Below are 27,440 nucleotides of genomic sequence, written 5' to 3'. Positions count from 1 at the left end.
TAACAAGTTCCCCATGTGCTTCTTATGCTCACTCAAGTTGAGATGCCATCCACAGCAGATGGTGGGGAACCTCTGAAGGCATTTCCTCTTTCCTCCATTTTTAATCATTATTCCTACCATTGATTAGTCCCACCCAGTGGACTGAGGGGCTTAGATCATGGCTCAGTCTCACTTAGCCATGACAAAGTGACACAGGCAAGAGGGGAGGACATGAACACCCCCATCTATGACACATCTGCCCATTTGGTGAGTATATGGTCATTACTTTTTTAATGTAAATTGCTGGTTTTCTTGTCTCAGGACAAATTTTGAAGTGTTTGGCTTCGAATGTTTCCTCTATAAAGTTTGTTTAAAAAATTGTTTTTGAGTGATTAGTTTTACATACACCTGTACTCCTACTTGACTGTTTCTTACTGTATATGGATTAAATAGAATAAATCCTTTCTAAATGCAAAGATTATACTTTTATGACATTACATGCAATATAGCATATGCCAAAAACCTGGGAAAATGAGTTTCAATTCAGCAAGAGGAGTAGCTTAGTAATGTCTCATCAAGAAAAATGCAGAGGGGTACATCAGGGCTTCTGCTGGTGTACTCAGTGAATGAAGATGTGCTTCCACCTAAGGCAGCCATGTGCCTCTGCTCATATGCTTTCTCTTGCAGGTCTAACATGGATGGCTGTGAGTTGGCTTAATCTCAGCTGGCAACTGTGAGATGTTCATACAAGCCCTCACAGTGGTCTCTGGGATTATGCTAAACAGAGCAATTTCCTTGCCCTCACGAATCAAAAGACGTGCATGACAACCAAAACTAAAACATCAAATTTCTGTTTCATGACCAAGGTGGGGTAAAAAGTTTCAGTGGTTACTGTTTCATTTCTCAACCTCTTTTAATCTTACTAAAGTCTTTTTCTAAAGTGCTGTTGTACTGGAAAGGAAACTAGCCTTGGGAATTAATTTGCCTTTATTGGATTCACTTGCTACTTACTGCGCTCCTTCAGCACTACTTGTTTTTTTTTCTTAAATTGCAGCCAGGAGAGTTTGGGTGTTAGAAACTGAACCCAAAATGTTTTCTCTCTGAAAGCTCCTCCCACTCTCTTTGTGGGTGCTAATCCATCAAATTCCAAACAGTCTAAAAGAGGACAATCTCCTGCCAGGCCCTCCTCAAACTTCAACTCCCCAGATTATCACATTTAATCACCCTTCCTCATTCCTTCTGTAAATGTTTCACATTCATCTGCCCTAAATAATATTGAAATTTAGAATCAACTATGGCTCAGGCAGAGGTTGCCATGAGACTCTTGAGCTGTACCCAACTCGAATTCTCGGTGATCCCTGGAAACAGAAAATCCTTTACCGCAAAAAGAACAAATGCAATTCTTCAGGGTGAAAAATCACTTATCTTCCTCATCCACTCAGTAACACAAAACAAATCAGATGAACCAAATTTATAATTAAATGTGAGATTAACTTCAACAACAAAAAATTTTTAAATGCTATTTCCAAGGTCTTGACCGGCAAATATCTCCTTAGGTATCTTCAGGAAGAGAAGTCTGTATATCTCAGTTTGATTAAATTACATTTCTGTATCAAGGCAGATTAGTATGACTTATTAGATTTCCTTGCCAGAAATTGATGTTGAGCAGTAGGAGGTAAGTTTGAGAACTAGTTATTCACATACTAACAGCACTAATACTGAACCATAAGCCAGGAAATAACATACCTCTGGTAAGGAGAGCGCTTCATATTAATCTTCAGAACTCATTAAGAGCTCTTTTAAACTGCTGAAACTTTCTAAATGTTGTCTGTATCCTCCTGCTCGTTGAAATAACCATTTTCTCAAACATTAAAAAAATCCTCAATTCCAATTTTTGGTGACCATTTTTCAAAAAGGGAAGAAGATAGATGTAATTAAACAGAGTATGAAATATTTTTTAAATAGTTGAGTGCATATGATGCGTCAGGAACCGTGCTTGTTGACTTGCTTGTGCACACACTCAGTGCACTCTGGCAGACTCCAGATGTTCCCAGTGCTCTCTGCCCACAGAAGCACAGGGAGCTTTTGAAAATGTCAATAGCAAGGGCTGTGCCACAGATGAATTGAATCAGAATGCCTGGGATGGGGCCTGGGCATCACTGTTTAAGAGGTACCCAGGGGATTGTAATGTGCAGCCAAAGGTGAGAACCTTTGGCTCAAACAGGGAAGTATTTGAGCTCAACAGGGAAGCTGTGGCTGGAGTGCAGTGAGAAAAACTGGGAGGAGAGGATTGGAGGGTATAGCTGGGTAGACTATGGTAAGAATTTAGGGTTTCAATGAGAGGGACTCCAGAAGCAATTGGGGAGTTTTAGTTAGAGAAGTGGCATGACTTATTTACCAGTAACAATAATTCAATAGACTTTTCTTAGAATCTAACCATGTATAAACTTTAAAAAAAAATAGTGATTGTGGGCTGCAAATAACGTCCTTGTCATTTAACTTTAAGAACATAAGACCACAGGATAGACAGATTCCAACCAAGAGGAAAGCTAGTATGAAAGAACAAAAAGGAAACTAGCTCAGGAATCAGGAGCCCCAACTTCTTTAAGCAACAGCTTGAGTCACTGTTTCAAGGAAAAAAAAAAAAGAAAATCACTTATCCTTTCAACACATAGACACTGACTTCTCTTTTAAAGCTTAATAATTTAGTAATTAGCATCAAAATAAATGATGGATTTGGCATCTCTGTCTATGACACATTTAAAAGATCATTTGTTAGATTGGGTTTATGCCAGCCTTCAGTAAAAATAGAATACAACAGGATTCCCAGCCTTTCAGTAAAGAGGCTCTGTCTTGCTCATGACCCAAGACCTCGTTAGGGTTCCCGGGAACTAAGTCCTCAGCATTCCTAGCTCATCATCCCCTTCGCCAGCACCTACCACGTGGCACTTATTATCCCTTTTCCACCTATGCCCTGAAGACTATGAAAGTCAAGGTGGAAGCAGCCTCTCAATCAGCGCAAACAAGCAGAAGGTATTGCCAGTCTGCAGGACTAGACCTTAGATGTCTGCTGAATCTGTGATCCTGAGCTTTTGTTGAAAACCTGAATTCTATTTCTGCCTCGTAAAGAGGGCCCCAGGCTCAAAATGTTTGTATTCTGTGGAAATCCAGATTAGAATTTTCTGTGGCCCTCCCCCATGCTGTACCACTGAATGATGAACAGTTATTGAATGTCCAGAAAGTCACACCTTTGCCCTCCTTTGGCAACCTGCCCTCAGCCCAACCAAAATAATAGCAAAACAAAACCAACAAAAATGGCTTGTGTTTTTAATGATCATTGCAAGATTCACCATGAAACTCCAAAAGATTAGTCTCTATAACCTTCTTAACCAAGCCAGAGCGGTCTATCTATCATTAAGGTAGAGTGGGACAGAAAGACCTTTTCTGGTTACAGACTTAATTGTGTATCGACTGAGCCCCACAGAATCAGTAACCTTGCAAGGTACCCAATTTGGGCTTGTCACCTGGCATGGACATACCAGGAGGATCTCTCTGGAAAAACTCTAGAAATACCCTGGAAAGGGTGATCCTTTGCTTTTTAGTTCTATTATAGACACCTCAATTACTGGGAAATACTCTAGCCTATACAGTGCTCTAAAGATTGCTCAAAACTGTGACCTAGATTTTAGGATTCTGTTTTATAGTGGCCAATCTCAGTTGTATTGCTCACTATCACTTTGCATTGCCTATAGGCATGTTAGTTACATTTCCAAACTCAGGTAATGGTTAGTTGGTCAGAGAAAAGCAGAGTTTCTGTTCTGTGATTTCTCTACAGTGAAGGAAATAAAAACAGGAAGTTACAAATGTACTTCTTAAAGACCTATAATAATACAGTGACATTCAACAAGTGACCTTCTTGAACTATGGTGATCACTAGGATTTGAACATCTATACCTGTTCAATTCTGGCCTTTTTCCTTCTAGATCATCACATTCACTTACCAAGGTCCTGTTTAAGATCACCTGTTTCCAATAACCCAGATAGTCTGTGACTAGGGTAGGCCATTGGTTTTGAAGTTATGGTCCCTGGACAATATCACCAGAGTTAAAAACGCCAATTCTTGGGCCCCATCCCAGATTTACTAAATCAGAGACTCTAGGTATGGGTCTCAGCAATCTATATTTTACAAGCCTCTGGATTATTGCTCAACTTTGAGAACCACTGGCCTAGAGGACCTTTTCACCCATCTTGATGAATCTCTCCTTCTCCATCTGATTCTCTGCAGTAGTTTGTAATGGAAGATAACATTTTAATATCCAGTCATCCCAGCCAACCGTATCCCAGTCCTTGAGGCTTTTAAAACTTGCAGTCTTATGGTGGGCACTCCAGATAGCCAGAAGAAGCCTATAATTATGACAAGGCTCCTGCCCTTTTATTTTTAATTAATGACACTACCTGAGGAAGATCACATAGAGCATATTTGCAACAATCAAATCTTAAGAAAGCCTATTCTTCACCTACTTTTACTTTCTTATCACAGTTCATCCTAGCACACAAATGAGATAATACCAACTGGTTTCCTAACCACCACAAGAGTTGTTAGCCCAAGTCCCTAATCTGTCAAATCTTGTGGCAAAACCCAGCGAACTATATCTACAGAGAGACAATAGTAGCCATAGGGGAACATCATGATGAACTGGCTTCTGAGGTCCTCCTTCTGGGGTTCCTTCTCCAGCAAGGAGTCTTTAGGGTTTTTAAGACCACTCTGCTTACAAGTTCTTTGGCTTCATTGGAATATCCTTTAGAAAAGGCATACATATTTTAGGGAAATGTCTGGTAAACAGTTGAGATACTATATTTGATCATAGATAAGACTTCTAGAGAGAGAACCAATAAGCTAGAAATTATGCCCCTAAGATACTTCAATGTACTCCAAATTTTCACTATCTGTAAAATGAAAATATGATTAACCTTAACTCTCAAGCCTCTTTGGAATCCAGATAAATGAGACAGAAAGACACAAGTGGATTCTTCAGTGTTCATTCTATGATCTTCATCTCTCAGCTCTACCTCTATTCTACTTCTGAATCCCATATTCAATTATTTCCTACCCCTTACTTCCAAAATAGCCCATCTAAACCAGAAGTCCCATTGGACAGAATGATGGATTTGCCAAGTTATATTAGAGTCATTCATTCATTCTATATTTGGAGGCATTCTAGAGGATCAACTAGAATTTTCTAATGAGATAGTCTCCAAAAGATGACCTGCAAAATCATCAATAAGGTAGAAAACCAGTAACACTCTCAGAATTATAGGTTTGGCCACCACATTCTTCAAGGTGTTATATGCCTCCCATATGTACTAATTCTAATTCTAACTTTATCATTTCAGTGAACTAGAATTCTAATGTGGTTAAAATAATACAATAAACAAGAAAACTTTCGGAAGTAATGAATATGTTTATTACCTTGATTGTGATGCTAAAATCAGTGTATGCATATGTCCAAACTTACTAAATTATATATACATGAAGATTCTGTATACCAATTATACCTCAATAAAGCTGGCAGGGAGGAAAACATAATAAATTCATCTTGAAAATAAAATGCAGTTTATCCTAATCAATTAATCTAAAATTAAATGATTCATCAGAATTTTCTCATTCAAACCCAGTTTAGGGCTTTAATATTTTTTAAATTATCATTTAAAAACAGGAGTGAGTGGCTTAAGAAAAGCTATTTTTAGGCCAGGTGTAGTGGCTTGTGCCTGTAATCCCAGCACTTTGGGAGGCCAACGAGGGTAGATCACTTGAGGTCAGGAGTTCGAGACCAGCCTGGCTAACATAGGGAAACCCCATCTCTACTAAAAATACAAAAATTAGCTGGGCATGGTGGCCAGCTCTTGTAATCCCAGCTACTCGGAAAGTTGAGGCAGGAGACTCGCCTGAACCCGGGAGGCAGAACTTGCAATGAGCCGAGATTGTGCCATTGCACTCCAGCCTGGGCAACACAGCAAGACTCTGTCTCAAAAAAAAAAAAAAGAAAAGGAAAAAAAAAGCTGTTTTTAAAAAACTATTTACAAATGCTTAGCCACACTAGCACAATGGTTTGCCATGAAATAAATGTTTATGCTAAGTTAGTCTTAAACACATTATATTGTAATATATCTCTCTTGGTAAATTGGGAAAATTATTTGTTAGTATGACTGAATTGCTTTATTACGTGGCATTAAAAAGAGTTTTTTAATTGCAAATTTCATATGAAGGAATAAAAGAGAATAACGTTGCTGCATTTGGAAATAAATGATACTTAATACAATTATTACATAGTTTTGATGTCGCAGATACTGCATCAGGAACTGATTGGATAAGAATCAGTCACCATCAGTTCCTAATGCATTGCCTTCAGCATCTAAACAAGCATCAGTAAATACTTCAAGTTAGATTTCCTGTGATGTGTTCATGGTCATCCAATAAAATATGCAGTCTTAATTTCACCCTGAAGAGAAATGTTTCTACAAGGGAGGTGATCCCAAGATGCTAAAATACCTATCATTTACCACCATTCTTGGGGACTTATCACTGAAACCAGAAGTGTAAATCTAGTTGCATGTTTATGCCTTTGATACATTTGTATTTTCCTTGCTAAATATATTACTAAGTAAAACAACCTAAAAGATTTGGATCATTTTTACATTCTAGGAGAAAAATGAATAGATATTTTTGTTGGTTTATCTTTACTATTTTTTTAACTTAAGTGTTTATAGAGATTAAATAAGTATTGCTATTGGAATTAAGGAATTAAATTTCCCACTTATAACACTAAAGTAGATGTTAATATAAGAAAAAGTGTGGCAAAGTAATTATTATTAAAAATCCCATAGTAACTGGGCATGGTGGCTTACTCCTGTAATCCTAGGACTTTGGAAAGCCAAGGTAGGAGGATTGCTTGAGCCCAGAAGTTTGAGACCAGACCAGCCTGGGCAACATAGCAAGACCCCATCTCTAAAAACATAATAAAAACCAAGAATGGTGGTACACGCCTATAGTCCCAACTACTTGGGAGGCTGAGTTGGGAGGATTGCTTGAGCCCAGGAGTTAGAGGTGCTGGTGAGCTATGATTATGCCACTGTACTCCAGCCTGGCCAACAGAGTGAGAACCTGTCTCTAAAGAATAATAATAACGACATGTTAAATTCTACCTTCAATAAGTCTAAATTAACTTGTATTTCCAGAATTTTCAAGGAAGTCAAGTGGAAGTCAAGGTGGCTTGACTAGTAAGCTCATTACACTTCACTCACTAATTCATTCATCAAAAATTTATTGAAAACCTGTTATGTGCTAGGTACTATTCTAAGCACTTGAGATAAAACATTGAGCAAAACAAAATAGACACGGTGGCTCACGCCTGTAATCCCCGCACTTTTGGAAGGCCGAGACAAATGGATCACCTGAGGTCGGGATTTTTAGACCAGCCTGGCCAACATGGTGAAACCCCATCTCTACTAAAAATATAAAAATTAGTGGGTGTGGTGGTGCACACCTGTAATCCCAGCTATTTGGGACGCTGAGGCGTGAGAATTGCTTGAACACAGGAGGCAGAGGTTGCAGTGAGCTGAGATCATGCCACTACACTCCAACCTGGGCAACAGAATGCGACTCTGTCTCAAAAAACAAAACAAAACAAAAAACAGCAAAACCAATATCACTATCCTAAGGAACTTTACACACTAACAAAGGGAGTAAACAACTAAAAACCTAATTTATATTATTCTTCATAAAATCAAGAGTTACACTCCAGCCTGGGCAACAGAGTGAGACTCTGTCTCAAAAACAAACAAACAAACAAAGTCACTATCTTAAAGAAATTTACACACTAATAAAAGGAGTAAACAACTAAAAACTTAATTTATATTATTATTCAAGAAATCAGGAGTTTTCAGAGGAGCAAGAGTCTTGAAATAAATATGCTTTGACATAGATTGAACATTATTGGATACAAGTAATTATATAACTTTTGTGGATACTTACCATATAGTATTATTTGCCTATGTAGCAGGAGGGCTCTCTAAAAGAAAATGGTATTTATTCAGAAATAGAGCACTGCAATGGAAATACATGTGCCATTGTAAACTATGTGCGTGTTCAGGGAGGCAAAAAAAAAAGACAACGATTTGTAAAGGAAAATTGAGGAGGATTAGACAATTGTTTTAAGATAATTATCCTTGGCTACAAAGATCAAATAACAGTGGTGGCACTAATCCAAAGTTGGACAGGCACTTATTCAGCAAATGTCTTTAAAGAATTATTTTTTTGTGCAAGGTTCTGGTTTTTGCAAAGTCTTTCATGATTGTTTTCGTTATCAGGCTTTTATGAATGAGAACTTTCTCTTCATATTTTTTTCCCAGCTCTATTTGTCAGGGTATTTTTTAGCATGAGTTGCTCTATTTTTATTCTGACAACTTTTACATTTCTCCCTTTTTGATCAAAATCTTTCTCCAAAAACATCACTGATCAATTATCCTATATTTAGATTTTGATATCCCTCAGTGCCTGGCCTGGCTGGATCTGGCCCAGGTTGCTGGGCTGGTCTCATGTAGGAGGGTGTGAGTGGCAGCTGGGAATCAGTGTTAAAGCCCTTTAAAGCCCTTTAAAACCACAATTGAGCAACAAAGAAGGTTTGAAGGGATAGGCTCTCAGGCCAAGTCTACCTGGAGTCCATTATTAAGTTCAATTTTGTCTGTTCTGTAGTCTTTGGCTATCACTTCAAAGTGCTGAGACAGCATTATTCTGTTAGGAGTTCTATTTCTGAAAAAAAAATTAATGAGTAACAGGCATAATATTAAAGAAAGGGAAATTCAAAGTAAGATTAATAGTAATATGACAGTCCCAGTTTGCATGTAGCTTGAAGCCATGAAGTGTATGCTTATAGGCAACCAATTGAATAAATCAAATGACCATTATCCTGCCAAAAAAAAAAAAAAAGCTAGACATTAAGAGGGGTAAGCGTCTCATCATAATACGAAATCTTATTCTGACATCTTCAGAAAAGCTCTCTACAGTGTAAAAACTTCAACTTCTTGTACTGGTTTTCTGTTTAAATATCTCTGGTTGAGGAATTGGAGAGTATGGTGAACTTTTTCTGTGACCCTTACATCAGGCATGAGACTTGTTTCTTAAAATTCATCTAGTTTCAGCTTATGAAACTTTGGGAACAGAAATTCAGTTTTTAATAATTTCAAGGAAAAAAATTGAAATGGAGGGATCTGGAAAAATTCATGACCTAGTCTAGTCTATAGGTTGATAACAAGGACTTGAAATAATACACAGAGCTACAATCTAATAACAGGTGTATTATAACTTTTCTTTAGAAACATAACTTTTTCTTTCTAAATTGATCACTTGGGAATATCAGATTTAAAAACATCTTGAGGTTAGAAAGTCAAGTCAAAGCAGACTTTAGATTTTATCTATAGTCTTAAGGTTCCTGGGCCTGTTAGGAAGTGAAATTTTTAGTCTATTCACTTTAATGCTGAAAACCCTTGAAGCTAGACATTCTATGTGCATTTTCAAATATGATATTTCAGTCAAAGCCTTGGTAATGTAATAATGTTTCTGGCTTTAAAGAGAAGGTAGATTTTTATTGGTTTAATTTATTTGGAAATTTTCACCAGACATGTAATTTCTGTCTATTAACTCCACAGAATATAACTTTAAAATCTCAAATTACATAAAATTTTATTTATAAACATTATCTCTTTTACATTACCTAATTTATTTATTTTTCACAATTTTATGAAAATTACTTATAAAAATTGAGATATTATAAAAAGCTCTAGTCATCATTTCAAGTTATTTTCCTGTTAACCATTTTTAGCCTGTGAATATCAGGTGCCCACCTAAATAAGAATCTTAAAGTTAAATATATGGCTATTTTGCTGATAACTACAGCTGTTTATATTAAACCAACAATATTAAATTAGTCTTATCAAGGAATCACACAAACAAAGATGATTCTCTTTTAGGCTGGGTTTAGTCTTGTAAACTTTGTGTCAAACCTTGACACATTAAAACATCTAACACAGACAAATATAAAACTGTCTGACCGGTAGACCTTGGGGAAAACATATACTGACAATTTTGAAGATATTTTTATTTTTATTTTACCAATTATTTTAAAACTAGCTTATTTAAAGATTTGCTGCCAGGCGCATTGGCTCACGCCTGCAATCCCAGTACTTTGGGAGACCAAGGCGGATAGATGACTAGGTCTGGAGTTCAAGACCAGCCTGGTCAACATGGTGAAACCCCATCCCTACTAAAAATACAAAAATTAGCCAGGTGTGGTGGCGAGCACCTGTAGTCCCAGCTGCTCGGGAGGCTGAGGTGGAAGAATCACTTGAATCTGGGAGGCAGATGTTGCACTGAGCAGAGATCAGGCCACTGCACTCCAGCCTAGGTGACAGAGAGAGATTTCATAGAAAAAAAAAAATTGCTTAAGTCACATGAACGAAAAGGCATTTGGGTTAATTACCATATATTTTATACGAGTGCTCCATTTATCTAAGCCAATCTGAATAAAATTTCCTAAGGGATTTCTGGCTGACTATACTAGATTTTAAAATATAGACACAATATATAACATGATTAATACTCATATGCATAAACACACCTAAACACATATATACACAAAGATCTTATAGCTTCATTTTAGAATTTTAGTCACAAGACAGTAAAACATACAAAGTCACTGGTTTATAAAAGATAATTGGATCTATATTACATTCCTGACAAAATGGAACCATTTATGTAGCTAAAACTATTATTTCTCCTGATAGGTAATCTAATGAAGTCTATGGACCAAAATTTTGAGTAAAGCAGTTTCCGTAGTAGAGTGATTTATTTAAAAAAAAAAAAAAAAAAAAAAAAAAGCAAAACAAAACTCTTTTGATCCTTTTTTTAGTTTCAAATAAGTTTAGGGTTAAATTTTCAATGTTAACATTTAGCTAGAACTGGCTTAATTGTGTAAGAAAAATGGATCTCCAAGTGGCCTTCAGTTTTTAGTAACAAACTGCTCTTTCCATTTGCTCTTCTGGTTTGCTTGACTAGTTAATGTGGGTAGAGAAGCATTTTAGCAAGCGTTTTTTTTTTTTTTTTTTTGGCTTTTCTTTTTGGTCCCTGCAAGTCAGGCAAAGAAATATTTATGACAGACAGAGACACCTTATATTATTGTTCTCAGCTGGAGATTTTGACCTGTTTGATCTGAGAGCCTGAGTTTTATAAACATTTATGTAGTTATATTTTTTTAGACTATCAATCCTTCAATTAACTGTTCCATTGCCCTAAGCAATTGTTAGTCAGGCACACCTAATGTACATTAAAAGGGATTATCTTAGGTTTAGATTGTTGGTTACCATGAAGCTGTTGTAATTTGTAAAGTCATTAATTTGAAAGCCCTCTAAGATTTTTTGGGTTTGTTTTCTGTTTTTTATTTTTTGTTTTAGTGTTGTCTGGAATGCCACAAGCAGTAAGTGTTATCTCAGCACCTGTAGAAAAGTCAGCATATTCAAAATAGGCAGAAAAAAAAAATAGGGAGAGAGAAAAATTAGAAAGCTCTATATGTTAACTCTGTAGTTCAGAGGTTTCAGAGTGTTTGAACAATGACCATTTGGGCTCTGAATTTTCCCTGATGTAATTTGCCCATCAGTTTAGAAACGTGCACAAGTATAGGTCATTTAGAAATGTGCACAAGTATGGACCATAATATAGCTGGCTGGGGTCCCAGAAGACCTCATATACCATAATGTTTGAAGATCCCATTCTGTTTTCTTTTTTTTTTTTTCTTTCTGTTTCTTATTAATCTCTCATGAGCAAAAACATCCTATAAATCCTGTTACAGAATACCATGAGTTTGGACTGATGTTTTAGATGGTGGCAACTGTACTAATGGCTTTTAATTAGCCATCCAGCACACACCACTTAGGATGTTTATTTTTGCTCTTGGAAGATTTTTAGAAGCAAGCAAGGAAAAGGAGTGAAATAATTTACAGCTGCACATAACCAAGCTAAAATGAAAATAAGGTAAGAGTGTTCACAAAAATGTTAACTCAGGTATGCAGATGAAACAAAATATTAAATTAGACATACAGAAAGAACTGAAAGTAAATTCACCAGGTAAGATGCACCTTAAAGACAGAATGTAAATTCCATAGAAAAAAGATTACTCAAACCAAAAGGACACTTGTCTTTTATACCAGAAATGACTTGTCAGAAAAATATATATACATCTTATCATTGTAGGAGGGATGTAAGGTTTTTTATGTAAGGTGGTCTTGTAACCAAACCAAATCCCAAATAAAGTCAAGAGTTTCTACCCAAAAGAGGGAGGCTCAGCCTGAGAAAAGACTTACCAGGGCAGAAGTGAGCCATGGAAGCAGAAAGCTCAAACATCTCAAATGAGAACTGTATACCAGTCCCAGAAATCACCAGTTCCTTCTGATATCGATCCTTTCTCAGATCCTACTTCTGGATGCCATTTGTGTCAACTGAAATGACAATCAGAGAGAAGCTTTCTTAAAAATATGATATTTATTTGGGAATAAATAATAGCGTTGTAATAAATAATTGCATTGAAATGGGAATACATGTGCCATAGTAAACTATGTGCATATTCAGGAAAGTAAAGAAAAACAAAGATTTTTAAAGAAAAAAATGAGAAGGATTACCTAATTGTTTTGAGATAATTATCTTTCACTACAAGGATCAATAACAACGGTGACAGCAGTCCAAGGTTAGACAGGCAGTTGCTGAGCAGAAGTCCTAGCAGAAGCTTGTGCAAGTTGCAGTTTTTGCAGTCTTTTGATAGTTTTTGTTTTCTGGCACTTATGAATGAGAATCCTCTCTTCATGTTCTTTCCCAGCAGAATTTGGCAGAGAGGTTTTTTTTTTGGCACAAGCAACTCCATTTTGAGTCTGCAACTATCACACTATATACCGTACAGATGTTATACATATATTTTATGGACTTAGCTGAATATGATCCCTGAAGGGAGAAAAGGCTACTATGCAGGATCTCTGAATATGCTTCCCTACAGGTAATATGAAACATAAATTTTATGTTTATTAAATATAACTCAAATATAAACCATATGGCCCATTTCAGTGGAGTGTTGCATTAAAAAGAAACATAGGCCAATGACCATAAGTAATTCAAAAAATAGTTTCCACTTCTATTTATGTCTGACAAAGAGCATAAATGGAAAACAATTTCAAACCTTCAGCACTACTTCTAGGAATCTCTTTTGGTTCTTAACACCCCCACAGTTGCTCCTGAGCCCCTCAATGTCTGTTTTCTAACCCTTAAAAGCTCTGGCTCATTTGGCTTATCTCTATCTCTTTTCCTACTCCTTTCCTCCTACCTCTCCAGTTTCCTCTCTCCCTTACTCTCTTCTTTCTCTCTCTACCTTCCCCTACAGATTAGACCCTTAGTTTTTCATTCTATCAGTTCCTTCCATTCTTCCTTGCCTGCCATACCCAAATCTGTTTCATTCTCTAGACATTTTACATAGCTGGCTCTTACTTTATGTCTTTACACTTTTTCAGAAACACCTTCCCCTACTGCCCTATTTAAAATAGCCCCTCCAATCCATCACTTTCTAACCCCTTATTTGGCTTCATTTTTCTTCATAGTATCTATCACTGCTTGACATTTGGTTATACATTTATTTGTTCAGAGTTTTTTGTTGTCTGTCATTCCTACCAGAATGGAGGTATGTGAGAGCTGGGACTATATATTGTTCACTATGTTATCCCTAGCACCTAGACCATTTCCTGGCACATAGTGGGCTCCAAATTATTTGGATAATAAGTGGATTTATGAGAAATTAGTGGTTTGTGTCGGAAATCATCATTTTAATTCTCCTTTCTAGAGAAATAGTATATATCTGAATATGAAAGTTTAGAAACCCTCCTAAGAAGGTCTTCAGGGCTTTTCTCTCTTAGTCTCTTCCAAAGCAAAGTAGGGATTGGGTATTTAGTTTCATATCTTTAAATACTATCTGTATGTTAATGAATCACAAATTTATATCTCTTACTCTGACTATTCCTTCTGCTCCAGACCAATATATGCAATTCTTGGACTGGATTGATTGAGAAGGAAGGGGATCCTGAAAGTTAGAGCCATGTTAGAAGCCCAAGTTAGAAGACCCTGATAAAGCTGGGGACCTTGTGCCTCAAAGTTTTAATGAGTTTTCTTCCTCTCCACTCCTGTCTGAGGAGATTAACCCTGCAGTGCCTGAGGAAGTTATAATGACCTCCCCTGAGGCAGTTGCCATGCAAGACAGTGCCGAGTCTTCTCACCACCCAACCCCACCACTCCTCTTTGCTTCCAGACCTATAATTAGACTCAAGTTCCAGCAGACATCTAAAGGTGAGATATGAAGTGTGGCCCATGATAAGGCGTGCTGTACTTCAAAAGAACTACAGTACTTAAGTTTTCTAACTTACACAGACAGAAATCCAGGGAACGTGTGTAGAAAGGAATATTAAGAGTGTGGGATAATGGTGGAAGGAACATGAAATAAGATCAGATCAAATTTGTTGATATGGGCTCACTAACCAGAGATTCTGTATTTAATGTTTCAGCTTGAGGAATTAGAAAGGGCCATAATTTATTGGTTTATTGGTTGGTTGGTTGATTGGTTGGCTGAAACATGGATCAAAAGATAGTCCACCATTAGCAAATTTGAAATGCCCCATATCCCTCAGTTTAATGTAGAGGAAGGGGTTGAAAGGCTTAGGAAAATTGGAATGTTGAAGTGGATTTTTCATTTAAGACATACTAACTCATCCTAGAAGGGTCCAGAAAACATATCTTTCATCACAATTATAAGAAATAAATTTGTGAACGGAGCCCCAGCATCCTTGAAGAGCTCTGTGATTGCTCTTTTCTGTAGGCTAGACTTCACAATGGGAACTGCAGTTACTGAACTGGAAAACCTAAATGCAATGAGAATAATTAGATTCTGGGATGGGAGAGGGCAAGTGGCAGCATTCAACCACCAAAGGCATGGTAGGCACGATTACCAGAATGAACAGCTGAGTCGAAGCAGCAGTTAAAACAACCTGGTTCACATAGAACTATGGCATTGGCTATTTGATTATGGTGTTTATAGGCATGAAATAAATAAGACATCTACTGAGTTCCTACTTGATCTGTATAAGCAGAAAAGTTCTATGTCAAATAAGTAAAAGTCAAACCTGAATCATAAACAGAATCACAGCCACTCAATCAATTCCCAGACTTAAGCCAGTTTACGGACCCAGAACCCTTGAATGAAGGGGAAGCCAGGTACTCTTGAAGAAAGACCTTGATACACTGCCAAAAATTAATACTGTTATTATTTTTCTCAGCCTACCCCAAAGGGATCCATGGCCTTTTACCAAGGGAACTGTAAGTTAGGGAAAAGGAAATAATCAGACCTTTTGGGGATTACCAGACATAGATAGGCTCTGAACTGATATAAATTCCAGGAAATCTAAAAGTCACTGTACCTCACTAGTCAGAGTAGGGGCTTAAGAGAAATCCATTTAATTCAGGTCTATCTCACAGTGTGTCCAGTGGGTCCCCAAAGCCATCCTGTGGTTTTTTGTCTCCATTTTGGAATGCATAATTGGAATAGACATACTCAGCAACTGGCAGAATCCCCACATTGATTCCCTGACCTCTGGAATAAGGGAAAGTAGTAAGCCAAAAGCAATACCACATCCCTAGAGGGATTTCAGAGATTACCACAACCATTAAGGACTTGAAAGATGTGAGGCAGTGACTCCCATCACAACCCCATTCATTTTTCCTATTTGTCCTGTACAGAAGACAGAAGGATTTTGGAGAATAACAGGGGATAATCATAAACTTGACCACCAGGTATGACTCTAATTGCAGCTGTTGTACTGATATGGTTTCATTGCTTGAGCAAGGTAGCACATTCTGGTATTTATCAGACAGCTATTGATCTGTCAAACACTTTTTTTCTCAATTATTATTAGTAAAGACCCCCCAGAAGCAGTTTGCTTTCAGCTGGCAAGGATATCAATACACCTTTACCATTCTACCTCAAAGGTAGATATCACATTAGTTCATTACATTGATATCATTATTCTGATTGGACCTAGTGAGCAAGAAACAGCAACTACTCTACACTTATTGATAAGACATTTGCATGTAAGAGGGTAGAAAATAAATCTGGCAAAAATTCAGGGGCCTTCTACCTCAGTAAAATTTCTAGGGGTCCAGTGTTGTGGGGCATGTTGAGATAGCCCTTCCAAGGTGCATCTGACCTCACCTACAATCAAGAAAGAGGCATAATGCCTGTTGGGCCTCTTTGGATTTTGGAGGCAATGTATTTCTTATTGGAGGGTGTTATTCCCACTCATTTACTGAGTGTTTTTTTGTATGATATCCCTGAAGGACAGTGGTGAAGGGGAATCTGCCCAGTGAGCAGAACACCTGATTGTACACTTTGCTTAGCAAGAAACATGGCCAGATGTACAATTACATACAATGTGAATGGCTGTAGCCAATGATTTATCTGGATGCACAAGAGCTTAGAAGGAATATGATTGGTAACAAATTTGGGGAGAGGTATATGAATTGATCTCACTGAATTGGCAAAAATATGTAAAAATATTTGTGTCTCATATGAATGCTCACCAAAGGGTGACCTCAGCAGAGGAGGATTTTGATAATCAAGTGGATAAGATGACCCGTTCTACAGTTACCATTCAGCCTCTTTCCCCAACCACCCCTGTTATCACCCAATGGGCTCATGAACAAAGTGACCATGATGGCAGTATGGGGGTATGCATGGGCCCAGCAACATGGGTTTCCACTTCCCAAGGGCAAGCCAACCATGGCCACTCCTGAGTGCCTAATCTGCCAGCAGCAGAGACCAACATGGATTCCCCTATATGACACCATGCCCAGAGTAATCAGCCAGCTACCTGGTAGCATGTTGGTTACACTGGACTTCTTTCTTCATGGAATGGGCAGTGTTTGGTCCTTACTGCAGTTATCACTTACTCTTGATCTGGATTTTCCTCCTCTGCATGCATTGCTTCCATCAAAACTATCATCTTACAGAATGCCTTATCCACCATCATGGTATCCCACATAGTACTGGTTCTGATCAAAGAACTCTCTTCACAGCAAATGAAGTTAGTCACCACTGGTGCCTTTCAGATGAAGTATCAGGAAAAAAAGAAGGAAAGAAAACAGTTAATATCTAAACATGGTTCCATTCAGTTGGAAGCTGAGACTCCTTGGGGCTCCTAATACTACTAGCAGGCAAGGTGTATTGGGCAAGGCAGTTGACTTCAGTTACCAAGGGTAAATCAGGTTGCTGCAGCATAGTAGGGCAAGGCAGACTATGTATGGGAGCCAAGGGATTTCGTGGTACACAGCTCAGTAGTCCTATGCCCAAAAATACTGATCAGTGGGAAACTGTAGTAACCCAATATAGATAAGATCACTAAGAACTTGTATCTCATAGGCATAAAGTTTGATTAACCCCACCAGGTAAAAACTTCTGACCAGCCAAGGTTCTGGCAGAGGTCAAGGGGACATGGAATAGGTGGAACATAGAATTAATGTAATGATCATCAACATAGGACTTAGGACCAGCTACAGAAGCAAGGACTACAGCAGCCCCCAATTTAACAGCATTATGACATGTGATCCCTGGTAGAAGCTGTCCTCTCTTAGACACCAATACCTCCAAACCCACCCAGCCCAAGGTTTCAAGGAGAAGGAACAGTTCATTAATTGTTTATTATTATTTTTGGGTATTTATGATGATGATGATGATGATGATTAGGTATAATAGTGAGAGACGTAATTTCCACCTCCACCCCTCAAACATGAAAACTGCCTGTATTGCCTGATGGATAAACAGCCTCCTCCTCTATAATGTTCTTTCCTCAATCTTTGCATTGCTGGCTTGTTTCTGGACTCACCTCAAATGTGAACTCTTCAAAGTAGCTTTCCATGACCACCTGTCATCTAAAATAATGCAGTCTCCCCACCCCTATAATTGCTATCTTACTGCATATTTTATTTCCTTTCCAGTATTTCACAGGCTCTGAAATTATCTTTTTATTTCCATATCTATTTCTTTTCTTCCCCCACTCCACAAAGGCTGTGACTTTGTCTTATTTCTTCACTACCTAGAACAGTGCCTGGTACACAGAAGAAGCTCGCAAAATATTTCTGAATAACATAAGGATTTCTGGCATCCAAGAATATAAGGGAAGAGAAACCATGTACCAAAGTTCAAGTGTTAGCCCTTCATGTGTGATTCCTGCAGAGGGACAATCCTTTTGCTACAAGGAGAAACTCAAGAGGATAGGTATAGAACTGACAAATATTATAAAATATTCTGTAATTATCTGTACTTTCTATCTTAAAGTGACAGTGATGGTACAGGATTCAGAAGGAAAATATTTAAGCCTGCTGCTTTGACTTAATTATGAGAACAAAATGAAAATTTGGATTTTTGAGAGACAGAACACTACAGGTGGCCCATACTGGCTCTAGTATAGCCTCTTTTTAAGAGGCAAAATGCAATTTGGAATGTGTAGTTTGGGAGCACTGTGTTGGAAACACTGTGCAGAAATTTGTGAGGGCAGTGAGGACAACTGTGCTTTATTCTCTATATCATGCCATCACCCAGCAAGGCTCCCGGCATTAAGGATAAGAGGTGGAAGGATTTGAGGAACTTTATAAAATGCTTTAGCATCCACATCATAGAAGTGAAGCTGGGCGACACCAAGCAACTAATTTCCACAGTGGAAAATGCACCACCTGAGGTGCCTTTCATTTCCTGGGAGGCAAATGACAAATCACAATGTAACTTCTCACACGTTTGACCAGACAATCACAATCCTGCTGTGTTTATCTGGACCAGAGGCTCAGGATAGGCATGTCTGTTCCCCATTGCTGCCTCACTGAACCGGACTGAGGAGCAAGTTGGGAATGGAGACCATGGCCCATCTCATGTCAATTACAGAGAGCAAACCACCCACACAAGTACCCTAGTATATAAATAATAGGCCCTCTAAGAACCCACATGACATCCTAAGTGCTGGATGGTACATCTGAAAGCACTGAGAGAGCTGAAAATCAAACACAGCCAAGCAAGTCCCTGCTGAATACATATCTAAGGAGCTTTGCATGCATTGTTTATTCCAGCAACTTTATGGAATAAATTACGTACAACAAATTAGTTTCAGATGGTAGGATATGAAGAGCTGATGTGCTGTATAAAGGAAGGTGAACTCCCATTTTTGACCCAATCACTTCCCATCCCGGGCATCTCAGACAGAATCCAGATGCAATTCATTTCTGAAATGCAGTGGAGATCAGAAAGTTAATAAGTGATGAGGTTTAAAGATTTTAAAAAGAAATTTATGAGTGTTGTTAACTCATTATATTATCCTATGATTTCTGGTTGTTATATGTGAAACCATGGGTAAAACTGAACCCATCCTTCCTTCATTCCTTCATTATGCATAGCAAGCAAAAAATAAATGTCTTCCTGATACTTCTCACCTGCACAGAAATTCCATAATAGATTCAACTCAACACACGTTTAAAACCTCACTGCCTACCACACTGAGATGTCATTAAATTCCTAAAAGAGACATAATGTCTTTCCCTATTGCCCCTGAAATCATAAATTATTTTTGAAATAATTGACACTAAATGTGACTTATTTTGGTGTATAGTTCTATGAATCTTACTACATGTATAGATTCATGGAACCAACACTGCAATCAGCGTAAGAATTCTAGCACCCCAAAAATTGTCTGACATTACTATTTTACAGTCCCTCACCTACATTTAAGCACTAACAAACCACTAGTCTGTTCTCTGTCACTGTAGTTTTTCTTGTCAAGAATGTCACATAACTTTTGTCATGTAACTTTTCACTCAGCAAAATGCCCTTGAGATTCATCTGAGTTGCTGCATGTCTCAGTAATCTGTTCCTCTTTATTGCTAGGTAATACTTTGTTATATGAATATACCACAGTTTGTTTATCTATTGACCCACTGAAGGACACTTTAGTTATTTTCAGTTTTTAGCAATTACAAACAGAACTGCTATAAACATTTATATACGAGTTATGTTGTGAATGTAACATTTCATTCTCTTTGGTAAATACCTAGATGTGGGATTGCCGGGTCACCTGCTACACATATGACTATAAGAAATTGGCAAACTTTTTACAGAATGGCTATACATAATGTCTTTTTGATAAATAAAATTATAAAAACTATTAAAATGACCCCCGACAGCTTGCTTACTTGTGTTGAAGGGATTCCAATAGTTATTCACCATGATAAAATATTGTTCTTAAAATAATCAGAGGCATTTGACTTCATTTCTTTCTTTCTACTTTTAAAGCTTCAAAAAAGTCTTTAATATTTTAATGTGATTTTTAAAACAAAATTAGGTGCTTAACATTACAGAAGCATAAGGCCTTGAGGAATCTATTTATACATGAGGAGATTTTGGTAAGACAGAGAGAACCAGAAGAAAAATTTATCATAGCTAGTTTAAGCAATATAACCCAGTGTCAAATGCATCAAGTCCAATTTTCAATTCATAAATAAGCCACCCCCTCCCTTCCTCTGAAAACATCCACCCCAAGCTAATTACAGAAGAATAGGGAACATGAGCACCAGCCAGAAAAGAATCACAGTTGCCACTCTTTAGTTGCTACTTTAACGGGAAACACATGTGCAAGATACCACCCAGGCGACAACAGACCAAGGTGCTCTAACAAATGAAATGTCACGAAAATGAGCCACACAAATGGCTTACTCTCTTGAACCGGTTGAACACAGAAAAATGTTTAGTAATATTTTGTTCTTATATAAATATGGGCAGGTCCCAAGATGAGATGCTGAGACAGAAATTAATTTCTGTCTTAAGAAAGGCAATGACTTAAATTAGCCCTCACTTCTTATCTCATCTAAATGCCCCACAATCATTGACCATCAGATTTGGAAATTACTTAGCAAAGTTCACATAGGGAGAAATCCTATAAAGAAATTGGAAGAAAGGGCAAAGTGGTGATTGATTCTTATTAAATAACAACACTAACACTCATTAGCTACCGTCACTACAAGAGCCAGTTCTGTTCTGGGTGCTGTATGCACAGCATCTCATTATATCCATAATTTACAGGGTAGAATTTTCTTCACGGTATTAGTCAGCTAGAATTGCCATAACAAAATACTAAAAACTGAGTGGCTTAAACAACAGAAATTTATTTCTCACAGTTCTGGATGCCAGAAAGTATAAGCTGATTTGGTTCCTGGTGAGGATTCTCTTCCTGGCTTGCAAACGACCACTTTCTCACTGTGTCCTCACATGGTAGAGGGGTGGGGATGATACAGAGAGACAGAGGGTGAAAGGGAGAGCCAGAGAGTTCTCAGTTGTTTCTTCTTATAAGGGCACTAATCCCATCATGAGGGCCCCATCCTCATGACTTCATTTAACCCCAATTATCGCCCAAAGGCCTCATTTTCAAATACCACCACAATGGACTTTAAGGCTTCCATGAATTGATAGGGAGAGTCAGGGAGGAACAGTTCAGTCAATAGCATCCAATTTACAAATAAATGATGTTTCAAGAGAAGAAGGAGTTCATAACAGATCATTCAGTTGGAACTCAGCAGAGTTTAAACTTGAACCTAAGGTTATCAGACTCTAAGAGAATAATACCTACTATTTATCGACTGCCCACTAAGTGTCATGTGTATCTGTACAACATGTCTATTCTATATGGGAAACCAAGTTTTTCCCATAATTCTTCCCATTTATAGATATGAAAGCTCTGCCCCCAAATAGTTAACCAGCTATCCACAACCTACCATCTAAGCCTAACATACTGCATAAAATTTATCCTTGTGGTTATCAAAATGAGGCCCCCATCATTACCTGGGAACTTATTAGAAATGCGTATTTTGGAACCAAACAGCAAACCTAGTGAATCAGGAACTCTGTGGTGGTGTTCACAGTTTGTGCTAACATAACTTCTAGGTGAATCTGATCCATGATAAATTTTAAGAACCACTTGTTTATTCTATAAATTTATTAAAATAACGAATGCATTCAAAACTCAATAATAAGTGGTATATCCAGAATTCAAATACAGGTCTGTTTGGTTCTAAAGTCTGTGGCTTTCTGCTATACTATACTCTTCCATCCCAACTTTACGAAGGGAAGATCTGTGATTGCAGAGCCCCATTCTGAGTTCTGCTTTGCCGCTATAATGCCAGTCAGTTCTCCTACATACAAAAATATGATATCTCTGATAATTTATAATGCCGTTTAATACTGATCAAGAAACACCTTTGGTACGAACTAGAAACCAAGCCTTGTGAAATTTTTATTTGGGCCTGATAATTTTGTGTTCCATTTAGTATAAATAAGAAACAATCCAGTATATGGAAACAATAAGCATGGAACAAAGTTACTTCTTTTAAAAACAAAAAAAAGAATTTCATCCCTCTTTGACTTATTTTTTAAATTATGTTTAATCCATCTAATTGATCATTGCTTTACCTACATGTTGTCTCTGTATAATTATACCATTTTCCCCCTCTAAGGAAAAAGACCATATTATATCCCTTTATAAAATCTTGATAATTTACACAAAGGGATAAAAATCTGCTTATAATAGAAATGGAGATTTCCATTTCTAATTTTTGGAGTGGTAAATGAAGGTAACTGATTTCATGCCAAGTGCCTTTTAAAATCATTCACAAAATACAAGCACTTTGAAAAGGGTTATTTCCAATGCAAATATGGTCACCTGCTTGTGTGGTCAATACACCTCTAAAACATTTTATTAATATCTACAATATTAATGAACATGTACCAGTCACTGCACAAAGCCTTTTACACGTGGTAAAACTCATTTAATCATCACACACACACGTGAGGTAGCTTTTAGGATTATTGCCATTTCACAGATGAGGAAATTGAGAATCAGGGAGGGTAAGTACCTTGCCAGAGCTCCTTCATCCAGGAAGTACAGGACTCTAGAAATTAAGCTTATTAAAGAGCTCTTGCTGAACATTGATTCAGACACTGACACTTGGCTCTGGATGGATGGACTCAGCATTGCTCTGCATCTGGATTAGTTCCAAAGGTCCATCTGTGAGCCTGCCTGACCCCCGGGATGGGGCGGCGCAGCCTTTGCAGCCTTGGCACTCCATCTGGAGAGACTGAAAGGGAACAGCAAGGTGGTGACTCAGAGGCCTGACTGTCCCTCAATCTCCTGGGAGACAGAGAGCAGAGTGATAAAGGGACAGAGTGGAAACTGTAGTTCTCATTTCCCTGTTTGTTTTCCATTTGATTCTTAAAAACAGACCTATTAATCATTTAGTTCATGACTTTGGTAATTCCACTGACTCCTAACACATTTGAGTCAATGAAGCAAAAACTAGAAAGTTGTGTGTTCAAACTTCTCGGATGGAAGAAGAATTAAAATCCTTTTAAAATACTTCACTGAGCAGAAAGACTCATGTTTTTCTGCTTCAGAGTTGTAGATAGATGTGACTTAAGCCCTAACTGGGAAAACTTTGTGTGATTTGTAACAGCAGATATTCTTTTGAGTACACTTCTCATACTCTTTTATTCTACCTACCAAAAACAAAAGCTGTTTCCAGCAGAGCCTAATGAGGTGAAAAGGGCTTTCCAAGGAAACTGTTGTGTGTGCTTCTTGACTCTGTCCTGATCTGGGAAGTTCATCTAAACTGAAATATTCTGTGGAGCTGACAGGAAGTTTGTTCAATGACTTTTGCCTTTCACAGCCCTGCTCTCCTTATCTCTGCAGACAGCTTCCTACTTTCTTTTCTGGCTCCCTTCCTCCTTCCCTTCACACACACCTTCACACCTCCCATCCACTCTGATTCTATTCACTGATACTATAAAGAACACTGTTAGAAAGGGAGGCACAAGTTATGTAACATTTGAGGGGCTTTTAGTGTAGGAATTAAAGGCTAATATTTAGCCTGGCCAGACCTATCATTACATGCTATGTCCAGACTCTCCAAAATGGTGAGGGCCTATTTTGAGTCCCTCTTTCATATCTTCGTCAGCATTTGAGTTCAGTGAATATGCTGGGAGCTTCAGGTATAAAAAGATCCCATCCTTCCCCTCAAGGATCTGATGGGTGCCCAGCAGGGACAGTAGATTTATGAGTAGCAAAGCTCTCCCTAGTTAATCTGGCCCCAAATGTAGTGTGATGGGTCCCCTACCAGGTTACTTAAGGGTATATGTTCACTGCCTGAACCTTGAAGGCTAGGTTGTGATCCAAAGCCATCATGCCCAGCCAAGGAGCAGGTGTTTCTGAGAACCCAAACATACCAAGGAAAACAGTCCCATCACACATACACGGTAGGCAAAGAGCCAAAGAATTAGCTTAAATGAGAGATGGGAAGCGGAATGAATCTCTAGAGCTGTCCTGATACCACCCAGGAGTGCCTTGAGTCTTAATAAACTCATTTACTCACCAAGCTGGACTTTTCCAAGTCATTTTGGTCTCTTGATACATTCCCAGTTTCGGGGTGAGGAGGAAACATTACAATCCCAAGTTTTTCTCATAACACCAAGTGGGTTCATCTAGAAAGCAATTTCCTAGCAAGCAACAAATCTACCGCAGATCTCCCTGGCTCAAGGGTGGTAAGCCTTCTAGTAAAATGATTGGTTTGGAATCAGATCTACTTAAGTCTAAATCCCTGCTCTACCTTAAAAAAGTCACCGAATCTCATTGAGTCTCAGTTCTCTCTCCTGTAAAATGCAAATGACTTCTACCTCAAGAATCTACATGGGGATTAACTGAGGAAATGTTATACAAAGCACATGGCATAATTCCTGGCAAACAGGAGGTACTCAATAAAGGGTAGTTTCCTTTCTTCTTCCTTCTCTCTTCCCAGGCCTCACAAGAAGAGGAGTGTGGTCTCACGATGACATAAAAGAGACTCTAACAATATTAAACACTTCAGTAGCACCTACTGCATCCCAGGCACTATTGTAAGTGCTTTATATATTTCAGCTCATTTAAGTCTTCCCCAAAACCCAATGAGATAAGAGCTATTATCACCTCTACTTCATAAATGAGACAGTAAGTAACTTGCTGAAGTCACACAATTAGTATGTATGTGATGGGGCTATGATTTGATCCCAGTTTATCTAGCTCTTAACTATAACATTATTAGGAAATAGATAGTAAGAGAGGTGCTAACTGTATCTGGAACTCAAGTACACAAAACAAGCAGTCCTCAGACAATGGGCTCTGTTTGATTTGCACAGTGTTTTAAAAACCAAGTCTGTATTTCTGACTGCTCTCAAAAAAGTTGAAAGATCTGGCACTAGGCAGCTCATAATGGTGTGGCCACAAGCCATTGACTGGTGGCTGCTGTCTGGACTGAGGTCCCCAGTTCAGCAGTCTCTGGTGCTCACAACTGTGTTATAGAGGCTGCTTCACTTCTGACCTGCACACACATTTGAACTTGTAATCCAGAATTAAGCCACACTCTAAACATGGTCTAAGTCATAAAGACACAAGAGTTGTGTTCAATAATGTGTACCAATGGTTAAAATGTTTGAATGAAATGAAGGGAAAAAAATGAATGTAAGAAAGAGGTCTGCATGAAAAGCAATCAACAACCAAGTTCAAACACAACCACATAGAAAATGCCTGGACAAGCCTTTGAGCCCTATGTGCAGAAATTGTAAACCCCTGCTGTTCTCCACATCCCCACGCCTAAATAAAAACCTGAAAATGCAGGTTTCCTTATAGTCCATGGAGCAAAGACTCTTTTGCCTTCAATGTTAAATGCATTTCTCTTTGTTTGGCATAGCTAAAAGAGGGAGTTTAAGTTTTCATGTACTGCTTAACCCAAACAATAACATTTCAACTATTTCTCTCTCTCTTTTTTTTTTTTTTTTTTTTTTTTAGCTCTTTAGGCCTTAATGATTGACATGATTTTGGAGATCAGCTGGTATGTAGCAAAATGCTCCAAGAAACCTGGAAGATGAGGCAAGAGGAAAACATAGAACCTTTTCTGAATAAGGCTATGAGAGAAGAAGAATCACTTCAGTTTGTAAGTGTGAATTCTAGGGCTGAAAAACTTACCTAAGACCATACAGCCAGCAAATTACTGACCCAGCATATTCTGAACCCAGGTCTTTGTTCTTTCCAAGACTTCACAGTGTCTTCCTTAGAGTATATCTACATGAAAATCATGTTTAAAGAAGTGATCTGTGGTGTCACCATTTGTATCAAAATGATATCACAAACTTATTTAAAAGTCTTTATCTAAAAGTCTTCCTAACAGATATATCTTTGGCCAGAGGAGAGCTCTAATATCACACATTAATAACCCTACCTTTATAAAATGTAAATTGTTTTTTGTTTTACCATCTCCGTTTCATTAAACTGAGACCAGAAAGAGCCATCATCTTTTTACCAATTTGTAATCATTTTATTGTATTATGGACCTGCAGCAATGCTGATTATATTTACAAATCTCTGAGTGAAATTTTAAAACCATTTTCTTCTTCTAATCTCTCCAATCCTGCCTTCTTAGAAGCACACAAAGCATCTCAACCACTCCCAAATTCCCTGTTGGAATACCCTTAATGATTCTGACATATTTTGTTATTCCCCAAACACCGCCCTAAAGACGAATCACTGGACTCCAGGCTCTTCACATTGCCAAGTTGAATAGTGTTCAAATGTTCTATCTAACCAAACTCTAACTTACAACAAAGCCACATATAGTAGATGATGTGTAAGATATTCCGAAAATACCAAGGCAACAGGGAAAAAAACCTGTCATCAAGAGGTCCTCCCAGAACTTCTTGTAATCTAGAATAATCATTTTTATCAAGCTCCTGTAACTTAATCAAAGCACACATGTGTATAGGCATATAACTAATAATATAAATCAACTTTCATTTTAATAATGTATAGCTTATGTTTTCTCACATCTGAAACAATTAGCGTTGCCAAATTTAAGATTATTTCTCTATTTTAGACATCAGAACATGCCACAAGGACTTGAGGAATAAACAAACCCAAGAAAACAATCTTAGCCTGCTAAAGCAAAAATTTTAAATAAATTCATAAATCATTTAAAACACAATCTTACATATTAAATTAGTCATTGCATAGTATGTTATGAATGTAAAAGCAGAACACAGAAAAGGCATTTTCCAAAAACATAAAGGGCTTACTAGGATTTCCTTTTATGTTAAAAAATGGCCCATGGAAGAGCAGTTTTCAGAATGACCAGGGCATAATCGGACACATCTTTAATGGAAGCTGCACCAACGGGCACACTTCTCCTGAACTCAGAGTTTTGAATCCAGACTCAGCTCTTG

General features: G+C 37.8%; 2 long non-coding RNA genes across 2 annotated transcripts in view; one reads left to right on the top strand and one right to left on the bottom strand.

Annotated features, from left to right (window-relative positions):
- LOC135269689 (uncharacterized) overlaps positions 1-12,480 on the bottom strand; it is a 136,318-nt gene extending 123,838 nt beyond the window's left edge. Inside the window, exon 1 of the long non-coding RNA XR_010337936.1 lies at positions 12,391-12,480. This is a non-coding gene — a long non-coding RNA (uncharacterized LOC135269689). The remainder of the gene's footprint in view (positions 1-12,390) is intronic.
- LOC105734405 (uncharacterized) overlaps positions 1-26,502 on the top strand; it is an 84,981-nt gene extending 58,479 nt beyond the window's left edge. The window contains exon 3 of the long non-coding RNA XR_001111503.2: positions 26,014-26,502. This is a non-coding gene — a long non-coding RNA (uncharacterized LOC105734405). The remainder of the gene's footprint in view (positions 1-26,013) is intronic.
- The last annotated feature ends 938 nt before the right edge of the window (positions 26,503-27,440 follow it).

The sequence above is a fragment of the Aotus nancymaae genome, unplaced genomic scaffold (genome assembly GCF_030222135.1).
Source record: "Aotus nancymaae isolate 86718 unplaced genomic scaffold, 86718_ANA_hifiasm-v0.15.2.pri h1tg000057l, whole genome shotgun sequence".
Classification (NCBI taxonomy): domain Eukaryota; kingdom Metazoa; phylum Chordata; class Mammalia; order Primates; family Aotidae; genus Aotus; species Aotus nancymaae.
The sequence above is the reverse complement of the archived record's forward strand: the minus strand, read 5'-3'. Positions and strand labels throughout refer to the sequence as shown.